The sequence below is a fragment of the Chinchilla lanigera genome, unplaced genomic scaffold, assembly GCF_000276665.1.
Source record: "Chinchilla lanigera isolate Chin_1 unplaced genomic scaffold, ChiLan1.0 scaffold00052, whole genome shotgun sequence".
Lineage (NCBI taxonomy): Eukaryota > Metazoa > Chordata > Mammalia > Rodentia > Chinchillidae > Chinchilla > Chinchilla lanigera.
In genome coordinates this window covers 2,446,093-2,457,012 of record NW_004955453.1, presented here as the reverse complement: position 1 = coordinate 2,457,012, position 10,920 = coordinate 2,446,093, and the positions used below count along the sequence as shown (strand labels likewise).

At 43.2% G+C, this 10,920-nt stretch overlaps 1 protein-coding gene across 6 annotated transcripts in view; it reads left to right on the top strand.

Moving 5' to 3' along the window:
- LOC102006309 (UDP-glucuronosyltransferase 1-8) overlaps positions 1 to 10,920 on the top strand; it is a 161,266-nt gene that overhangs the window by 90,902 nt on the left and 59,444 nt on the right. Inside the window, exon 1 of one of the 6 annotated variants that reach the window (XM_005395339.1) lies at positions 4,875 to 4,959. The exons of the other annotated variants lie outside the window; for them this stretch is intronic. The gene's annotated coding sequence lies outside the window, so the exon portion shown is untranslated. Of the gene's footprint in view, positions 1 to 4,874; positions 4,960 to 10,920 lie in introns of those variants that run through there. 6 annotated transcript variants of the gene reach the window in all.

The following is a 10,920-nucleotide window of genomic DNA, read 5'->3' as shown; positions in this document are numbered from 1 at the left end:
TTTTTTTTTTTTTTTTTTTTTTTTTTTTTTTGTTTTTCTCCAGTACCGGGAACCGAACTCACGACCTTGCGCTTGCCAGGCAGGCGCTTTTGCCGTGCCATTCATCTTCATAATGAATTTTATAAGCCTTTTTAGTACTAACACTATTAACACAGCTTTCGTATATGCACTATAAATATTTTTTCCTTGGATGTTCTTTACCTTTTGACAAATAGAACTTTTACTTTGGGGAGTAGAATTGATGAGAGATCTTCCCAAGCCTAAAGTACATAAATGTTTTCTCCACATTGTGTTTTAACTCCTCCAATGCGTATGGCTTGATTTCTTTTGTAGTGAGACTTTTAACACACACAGTGTAAGGATCTAATTTTATTCATTTTTTAAAGGATAATTCATTATCCTAGTGCCATTAAGTACTAATTCCATTGTTCACTCCTGAACTGAAATGTATCTTTATCTTATTTTAGTTCATTGTATCATTTTTATCTGTTCTCAATTCTCAGTTTAGTTCCACTAATTTGTCTATTTGTACGTAGGAATCATATTTTGCTTAAGTACTTTTGTAGTAAGCATTAAGGTCTGGTAGAGCAAGTGTCATGCTCAGTAGTTGTTTTTCTAAGTTTTTGTGATTCTAGTAGAAATTTAAAATTATTCATGAATTTAGAATTGTTTTGTTTAATTCTAAAAATAAAACCATATAAGTCCCATTAATATTGCTTTTTTTTCTTATTTGAGAGAGCTTTGCATGTTTTTGCTTTTATATCTTCCTATTCTGGAATAATATTCCATTTTACTGATTCAGCTCTTATTTTATATCATCAATAAAATTTTGTACCTTAGTTTATGTAATCATTTTCTTTCTTATTAGAATAATAGGCATTTTATTTTTTTGAAATTATTGTACACAGCCTAAATTTTTTTTCTCTCCTTTGGATTTTCCACATTTATTTTGTATCTAGCCATATTCCTAACTTCTCTGATTGGTCTATAAAATTTATTAGACATACAGTGTCACTTGCCAATGATTTCCTCCCCTAATATTTATACCCCTTACTTTCCTTTACTGGAGAATGTACCTCCAAATCATTGTAGAATTATATTATTGGTCTGGGTAATTTAAATTGGCGTTTGATCACTTGCAATTGAGTATGTCTTGACAAATGCAAGAGTAATATCCTTGGCAAATACATAGTGTTTAATTCCTGGTAAGATATTTCATGTCTTATCTCTACGTTATTTCCTTAGGGGTGGACTGTACATGTTTTTCTGCTGTTCTGGCTTCTTACACGGTAGCTCTTGTCGGTCATTCTCTCGTGTACTGCGTGCGTCTGCTGAAAGTGATTTTCCTGTCAGCTTGATGGGAAAGTGAAATAGTGCACTTTCTAAAAGGCTGAGAGACTAGTTTTAACTGTGTAAAAGCTAGGCCTGAATTTTTTGCCCTCGGCAAGACCAAGCAAGGAGGTGGAGGGGGCAGGGCTGTAAGAAGCCGAGCTGGTTCAAAGAGCTTCTTCTCCCCTTTGCTCCCTGTCAGTTCAGCACCAAGTGCACTCGGGCCCCACCTGTGACCTTGTTCTCTTCCCCGGGGTGGAGCCCTGCAACTTGCTGCACCCACAGCGACTTCAGAGAGGCTCCTTGCAACACCCTGAGGGCTTAGAGATAGCAAAGCTGTGTATGATTTCGTTATCACCCATCAGATAGAGATGTGTATAAAATATGACATTATTGAACCCTATAGTTATATATTTACAAATGTATATGGTTTTAGATATCTATTAAAGGGTATATGTAGATTTTATATATGTGAAAAGTTAAATATTTCTAAATATGAGCATGAAGCAAGCAAAATTAAACTAGCATTGAGATCTCAAAGAGAGCCCTTGGACAAGGAACTTCCATAGTAAGTACAAAAGGAAATGTTCATCAACGTAGCTGTGGGCTGTGTAGATTTTTCCCTCTCTATTGCAGATGGGCAGCCTCTCTCAGAGACCTTTTAGCTGTCGTATTTGTGGAAAACGAGGCTGAACAGAGTCTGCGTCTCATTTTCCTGATAAGAAGGAAACACTGCTTCCTAATTGTGTGTGTGTGTGTGTGTGTGCATGTGCATTTATGTGTGTATGTGGACACTTCTGTTTGTTTTAGGCCCTGCATAATGGATTTTCCTGCATGTCTCCTGTAGCAAGCTCTGGAGTTTATCTAGACTCGTTATAGCCAGGGGTGTAATTAGATATTTCAACAACGATGGTAGATCATCACTCGAAATGCTTAAATAGATCTACTGGGGCAAAATCTATTCCCAGTCTTTTTTCAGTTTTTGGTACGTTTCAGCAGGATTGATGGCTGGGTCCAGCTGGGAGGAATTCACATTCAGCCTGGACAGTTCTGGGCAGGTGTAGCTGTGGAGTAATGGGGCTGGAGTACAGTGACGTAGTAACAGAAGACCTCAGGTTCCCCATCCTGATGCTGACATCCGTGTGTCTCATCTCTACATGTGGCTGCCCTCCTGTGTAGCTAGCAGGTTCCTTGGGAACTGTCTTGCCTCTGGTCTTTTCTGAATGTCTCATGCTGTAAAATTGCTTACGGAGGGGTTGACTTGTACCTCATGGTCTCAGTCCCTCCAAAGATGTGACTTGTTCTTAGTGGCTGTGGTGGTATTACAGAGTGACATGCACTTGGCTGTTCTCTCCTTATTTAATATGAAGCGTCCTTCTTAACACTGCCAGCCTCCATTGCCTGGCTGAGTGCTGGGGATAGCGGACGTGGCTTTGCCTGCTAAAAGCTGGCTGTATCATTGGGAGGTAGACTTCCGCCAGTGACAAATTGGGAAACATCCTCTGAAAGGAAAGGAAAGGATAGGGTGCCCAGGAGCTGATCACAGGGTGCCTGGCAGCACGAGGAGGACCTGAAAACGCAAGGTGCTAAGCAGAGACAATGGCAGCGGCAGCACACACCCGAGTGTCACAAGTTCTTTAGTGTTTGGAACCCTGGTGTGCCGTTCTTCATCGTGCATCCCAGAATGTCTTTACTAAACACAAGGGAGTGCAAGTTCTAGTTTATGTCTTTTCTGAGTAACCCTTGTGTCTTGCCCTCCTTAGTGACCTGTGCTTCTCTTTACTGTTTCTGGGATACTGGGACTGTTGGCACACTGCTGTAAGTCCCCAGGAAGTTATCGATTCAGCCCATGCAGCAGGACAGGTGGCCCTGAGATGACTGTGCCCTGCCCATCCATCCCGTGTGATTCACACTGGCCCACCTTGGACCTGCTCCAAAGTCTGAGCCCAGAGCCATTCGCAGCCTCTCACATGCGTTAAGTTGCACTTGTAGCTCATGCACATCCACCGTGTCTGTGTAACCCAGTGGATTCAGCTGTGGTGGATTGTCATGCATGGTTATGTTTTTATAACTATTTATTAAAACTTTAGTTAATTTGATTTTTCCGTTTTTGTTATTCTAGATTCAGCATATTTAGCTTTTCAAGTTTCAAATTTTTTGCAGGTCCTTTGAAATCCCGTAGGTCTTGACCCTGTTATTCCTGAGTTGTGGATTCAAGAGTGTGGGGTCAGCCTTTCCAGATACTTCTCAGCTTCTTGCATGGCACTGTTCCCATGCATGCCTTTGGTCTCCTCGCTACCCAAAATGCCAGGCACCCTCCATGGAAATTAGCTTCACCCCATGATCTCTGCAGCACTACTTTGGAGTGTGGCCCAAGCCTGAATCTTTGGTATGCGGTAATCCCCGAGAAACAGTTGGCTTTTGCCTGCACGCTCAGGTGAACCCTGATGCTGCAGGACACCTTGAGGCCCACAGCACCACACATGACGGCATTGGGCCTTCAGGACATTTCCCGTTTAGGGACCATTCTTGTGGCAACAGACATACCAGACTCCTCTTTCTAGTATCCAGTGTGGGAACACACACACACACACACACACACACACGCACACACACACACACACCATACTTAGCAATAGTGTAGTCAAACCTCAGAAGCAAAAAGAAATGCTTCTAACACCAAATGGTGTCTTAACTTGCAAGGCACAGTTCTAGGGATTATGCAAAGTGATGTTAGCTCCTGTCCTTCATCTCCTGCCCTATGTCCCTTTGTGCTTGCTGGGAATAAGAACAGGGCCTGCAGATAGGCCATATGATATTTAGAGCAGGACTCTATTAGGAAGGGCCCAGGCTATGGACCTCAGCGGAATGGGGATGTCCAGTATGAGGAACCTGAGGCTTGAGCTCCTCTGGCTTCTCCTGCCTTCACTGGCTCGCTTAAGCGTTCTCTCTCCAGATGTACTTATTGTTTTTGGAAGGCGTCCTGCCTAGCTCTTTCCTGCCCGGGAAGGGTGGGACTTGCACATTGTGTCCTTTGTAACTTTCCAAGGTCTTTATGCTGTCTTGATGGAGCCAAAGCAGGTTGCTGGCATCTTCCAGCTTCTAATTGTCTGAGCAGGAAACTCTGCCGGTGTGTCCCCGGGAGGGTCCTGGGAAGCTGCCCCCAGCTTGGACTGGCCTGAGTGTTTGCATGCCTTGAGCCATGAATTTGCATCTCGCTTGTGTTTCTGGGGCCAGCCCTGCAGTTGGGATGGCCCCTTCCATCCTGTTTTGCAGGATTCTTTTCCTCTCCCATGCCCCGGCCTGCAGCCAGTACCAAGGCACGGGTCAGGGCATGTTTCAAGAGCTGCCCTGCATGACTGGCTCTGGCAAGTCTGTTCCAGCGATTCTAGGAAGCCCGTCCTGTGGGAACACCCGTATTTCCACATCCCCCGCCCATTGGGCCCTCCCTCGGCATTGTGCTGAACGCAGAACAAACATCACCCTCCCTCCCTGCCTCGGTTGAGAAACCCAGAGCTGAGGAAACGAATTGCTGCCTGGCTGGTGGGTGGTGGGATTGGAAGCAGACCCAGATTTTCTGACTTCCCATGCTGCCTAGACTCTCCTTGCTCAAGCCTCGACTTCCTAAAGGCAAGTAATAGCTTACGTGTTCGGATATATGATAGGGAGTATGTACTTCGGGCCGTGTCCAGTTTTTTTTCTGGTTGGAGTTCGGCCAACTCTTGTAATTTCCCAGGAGATGTGGGGATAAAGGAAGACTGAGCTGTTATATAGAAGAAGCCCCTTTAGCCACATCCGGAATCTTTTGTAGTCCTGTACGGGTGGGGGCTAGTTGCCAGGGGAACCAACTTTGGGATTAGAGAGAGAGGAGGAGAAAGGAGCTGAGTGTTGAGTTTATCACCTATGGCTGATGATTTAATCAACACCTATTCCGTGAAACCCCAAAAGGGCAGGCTGTGAAGAGCTTCGGGTTGCTGAAGGGGTGAAGAGGAGTGCTGCGTGCGTCTGTGCAAGTCTGGGTCCCTTCACCCGTGTCTTGTCCTTTGTCCTTCTCATCTGGCTGTTCATTTCTGCCCTTTGTAATGACCTTTGTAGTAAACTAGTAGCCAAGAGACCTGTGTTGTCTTTGCTTCTGTGAGCCCTTCTAGCAAATGACTGAACATAAAAAGAGAGTGGAAACCTCTGGTTTGTAGCCAGGTCATAGAGAAATTGTTTGTGGTAGAAGCAGTCTTCCGGGAGTCAGTTCTTAGCCTGTGAGGTCTGTGCTAGCTTGGTGAGTGTCAGAACTGAACTGAGTTGCACCCGTTCAGCTAGTGTTTGAGAATTGCTCATTGTGGAAGAAAATCCCTACATATGTGGTCACACAATTGTTTTATGTTAAGTGAGAGCATGGAAGGAAAAAGTTTTTCTCCCCTGTACACACATTCCTGGGATTAATCAACACAGATATGGAGTCTGCCCACTCTATTTTCTCCCCTGTACACACATTCCTCCCCTGTGCTCACAGTCAATGAGCAGCATCTTAAGGAACACAGTTTTTTACATGTTCTTATTTCATCTTCATTACTTGAATGAAAAATGAAAATAAAGTCTGGGAATAAAATGGGCAAGCCAAAAGTGAATTTATCCATTCAATATTTATTGAGCACCGACTGGATGCCTGGGTGCTGGGGCTATGGCAGAGAACAAAGTAAACACATGGCCCTTAAAGAACCCCCATTAGTTGGGGGAGACACACAATAAGTAAACAGGTGGTAAAGAAAGAGGAGGAAGGGGGCTCCAGAGGGATGAGCTGAACTGCTTGGTCACAGGGGAGATCAGACATGAACCAGATCTGGAATGAAGGGAGTGATCAGGCCATGTGGCCCTCTGGGGCGCAGTGGACAACTTGATTAATGTCATCACCTGGATCAGGGTTGGCAAACCACAGCCCGTAGCCTGCAGCCTGCTTTCTTTAGAACACGGCCCCACCGCTTGCTGGGTGTTGTTTATGGCAGTTACTTGCCCACTACGGTGGCAGAGCTGTGTCACTGCCAAAGAGACCCAGTGGCCTGCAAAAACTAAAATGTGTACTCTCGGAACCTTTGCAGAAAGTGGCTCCTAACGTTTTCCTGATCTAGAATTGAAGGTCTCAAAATGTGCTCTGGGAACCCTGGGGACCTTTGGGCCCCTTTCAGCGTGTGTGTGAGGCTGAGCTATTACCAGTGTTAGAATACAGTCCTACCAAGACGTTATTCGCCCCTTCGCTGCTCACCCTCCCCAGAGGGCACTGTAGCATTTTCCAGAAGTACAAGTTGTCTGATATAGATTGCAACAGAGTAAATAAAGATCAAAATAAATGACAGGCAATAGGAAGTAGGGCGATAGATCTTTCTAAAGGGAAAAGGGATCGAGGAATGGAGGGAGGGGGAGAGGCAAAGGAATGAAAAAGAAGAGTTAAGATGTGCTGTGCACATGTGCGGACTCCACATAAGGAATGGAAATATCAATAAAACATTTAAAATTTTTCTAAAGAGAGAAATAGGAGTTTACTGTCATCTGTGAGGTCAGACATCACGAGAATAGTAAATGTGTAAAATAATTCACTCTTTGGACTAGTTTCTATTTGTTTGGGGGAGAAATAGTTATTTTTAACGCGTAGAAGTGATTTGTGTAGACTCATAGTGGGTGTATTCTTGTCAAACATGTTAATGAGGAAAGCTTTATAAATGTGTCAGCTTTGATTTCTGAAATAGTTGACTTGGGTAGGTATAACCCCCATAAATAGAAGCCTTTGGGGGTTTCTGTACTGTTGAAGGAGTGTTTAAGTAAATTGCATAGGACATTTAGGGGCCTGAATCTTGGAGGCAGAGTAGATGGAGACACTTGACCACTTCTCTGGAGGGCAGGAGAGCGAGAGAGATAATAGCCATCTCCTGGCTGTAGCTATTTTTAGCTGGCAGGGTAAGGGAATTTCCTCTGATCCAATCTTCACAATGAAAATGAGTTTTGAGACTTCCAAGAAGATGGCTGAGTGGTGAACAGCAGAGAAACAGCTTCTCTGAGATTTGGTGTCCAGATGCTGGAACATACCAACGTGAGGAAGAGAAGAAGGAGGGAGGTGGGTGCCTGGGATTCAGCAAGGGTCTGGAGTGAGGGTTGAAGCCCACAGGGAGTGTGAAGCGAGACACCTGAGTGCAGAAAAAGGAAATGACAGGCCACCTGAAGAAATCAGGTTCCAGCCTCACAGACAGAAACCAGCCTGAACTTCAGCGGAATGATAAGTGCAGGCTTGCTGGGGTTGTCACTACCCCACTGTAAAGCCACAGCTGATTTGCTGGGATTAATCAACACAGATCTGGAGTCTACACACTCTATCTACCAGCTACAGCAGGACATGCCCTGAAGTGGCCATTTTTTTTTCTTTTCTAGTGTTTGTTTTGTTTTTTCTTGATTGTTTGTTCTTCTTTTTTTTATGAGTGTGAACATCGCTTCTAGTTTTCTTGTGGTTGTTGTTCTGTTCTGTTCTTGTTCTTATTTCTTCCTTATTTCTTTTGCTCCTGTCTTCTTCACCAGTGTCCCAAAGTTTCTGTAATTTTCCTTTGTCCTCCAGCTTTGCTTCTAATCTCTTCCTCTTCTTCTATTTCTCCATTTTTCTCTCAACTCCTTTAATATTTTCTCCTCTGAGGATAACATTCCCATATTGAGGGCATATGTACTGCATAAAATTTTCTGGTTTGTTTTACATTTTGTTATGTAATCACAAATATAGTCCATATAGTTAAAGGTGGTAAATTAATACACCAAATACCAGCACACTCTACTATGTAAAACAAATATTAATGGACATGAAAAATCAAATAAGCACTAGTACAGTTGTAGTGAGAGACCTCAATACCCCACTGTCACAAATAGACAGATCAATTAGACAAAAAGTCAACAAATAAATATCAGAACTGAACCAAACCTTTGAACAAATAGACTTAGTAGCTATTTACAGAGTGTTCCACCCTACAACATCAGGGTACACATTCTTCTCATCTGTGCATGAAACATTCTCCAGAATGTTCCACATGGACGGCATGCCAGCTCATAGAGCACGCTTAAGTAAATGCAAAGGAATTGAAATGATCCCATGTGTATCATCATAGTGCAATGAAATTGGAATTCAAGGGCAAAAAGAACTATAAAAACTCCATAAACACATGTAAGTTAAGTAACACCCTCCTGAACAACCAATGGGCCACAGATGAAATTAAAGAAGAAATTAGGCAGTTTCTACAATTAAATGATAATGACAGTACAACATGCTGGAGCTTATGAGATGCAATTAAAACAGTTTTAGGAGGGAAATTTATAGTGGTGAATTCTCATTTCAGAAAAGTAGCTTGAGCTCAAATAACCTAATGTTGAACCTGAAGCTTCTAGAAAAAAAAAGAGCAAGTCAAGCCTAAAGTGTGTATGAAGAAGGAAATTTTGAAGGTCAGAGCAGAAATTAATGCAACCAAGACTAAGAAAATAGTACCAAAAAATCCCCAATGAATTCAAGAGTTGATTCTCTGAAAGATTAAATAAAATTGATAAACCCTTAGCCAACCTTATCAGAAAAGGAAAGAAAGACTCAAATCCATGCACTTAGGAATTAAAAAGGTGACATCACAACAGATCCTGTAGAAATCCAGAAGATCATCAAAATTTTATTCTAATAAGAAGAAAAACACAGAAGAAATGGGCAGATTCCTAGATACATACAAATTACCAAAGCTGAATCAAGAAGATATAAAAATTCTAAATAACCCAATATCAGTCAATGAAATTGAAAATGTAATTAAAAGCCTACCAACAAAGAAAAATCCAGGCCCTGACAGATTCACTGCTGAATTCTACAAGCAATTTAGAGAAGATATAATGCCATTATTCCTCAAACTCTTTAATGAAATTGAGAGGGAAGCAATACACCCACATTCATTCCTGGAAACAAGCATTACCCTGATACCCAAACCAGAGAAAGACCCAACCAAAAAAGAGAACTGCAGACCAGTGCTGTACTGTTTTCCTCGTGTGAGAAACCCAAAATGTAAATAATGACCAACATGTATAACAGATACTGGGAATGGGAAGGAAATGTTTAAATGAGAAAGGAAACAAAGGAGATGGGATGGGGAAAGGAAGGGACAAGAAAAAAAGAATGGAAGGAAACAATGGAAACACAGCTCTTTAAATAAGGAAAGGAAGAAGGATTGAAGGGAGGGGAGGGGAGTGGGAAAAAAGAAGAATCAAGATACATTGTGTAGAGGTACAAATTCACTATGATGAATGTGATCATTTTGTGTATGTAAAATTTACCAATGAAAAAAGAAAAAGTGAATTTGGAACAACCAATTTATTTTCCCTCTGTTTCTGCTTTTCTTGGCCTTCTCAGTGTATGAAAGCAGCCTGCTGAGCTCAGCTCGATGGAGCATGCATTCTGTGTGTGTGTGTGTGTGTGTGTGTGTGTGTGTGTGTGTGTGTGTGTGTGAACCTGGGGCCTTCTAACTGAGCTATATCCCCAGCCCTTTTTAAATTTTTTATTTTGAGACAGGTTCTTGTTAAATCTCTAAATTACCCAGGGAGGGATCAAAGTTATGATCCCCCATCTCAGCCTCCCAGATTGCTGTGATTGCAGGCATGCGCCACCATGCTTAACTTGCACTCATTATATTTTATGGAACAAGGTGTCACCCAATTCTAGTATCACAAATAAAAGCCAGTTGAGAGGCTCAAACTAAATTGGTTGTAATTTTGCCTTTTGGCAAGTGTAAAGATATCCTGAGACTGTGAAGTTTGAGAACAGCTGATCTAGAAGTAGCCCAGTTTATTTTTCTTGTGGAGGCTGCAGGAGTTACAAGATACGTGGTTCTCAGGAGCAGCAGCCTGTTTCTCAGGCCTCATGAAAGGAGGCCACCCCAGCACACTGGGGGTTGTGGGAGATGATGAGTGGGTGCTAAGGGTTGGATTGTGTCTCCTGCACCCACCAAAGTTTCTGCCAGATCCTTAGCTCAGGTAATTCTTGCATGAGCTGAGGGGGAGTGAGTGATGCGACCTTCACGTAGTAGATGTGTCAGTAGGGATGCAGAGTGGAGAGGCCACCCAGGGGCAGGAGAGGCTGGCTCCGGAGTCCAGCTCTCCACCATGTGAAAGTGAAAGCTGTGGCCACAGAGCACCTACCGTTTGTGCTAGACTGAGCTGCAGGTCACAGAAGACACCTGGACAACGGAGGCTTCACCTAGGTCGGTGGCGGAGGGGAAGTTATTGCGAACTCCTTCAGGAAGCTCTGGCTTCTTGCCGGAAAGGATTTCCACCAGGATTTTGACATGGTGATGCTACTGGGTTGTTCTGAACACTGAATGTGTCATTTATCACATCAGTGCTTTCTTTCTATTCTGAGCAAAATTAGCAAGGAAGTGGTAAGGCATTTGTGCCTAGTATTTCTTGGACATGATGAGGAATCCAGGTCAGGAGGGACCGATGCTGGGCTCTCCCAGAGCTCTCTCCAAGTTGTCCTCAAAGGATGGCAATGACTCTTTGGAGAGAAGAAGCAAATTGGTGGAGATGAAGGAAACAAGACTCTTA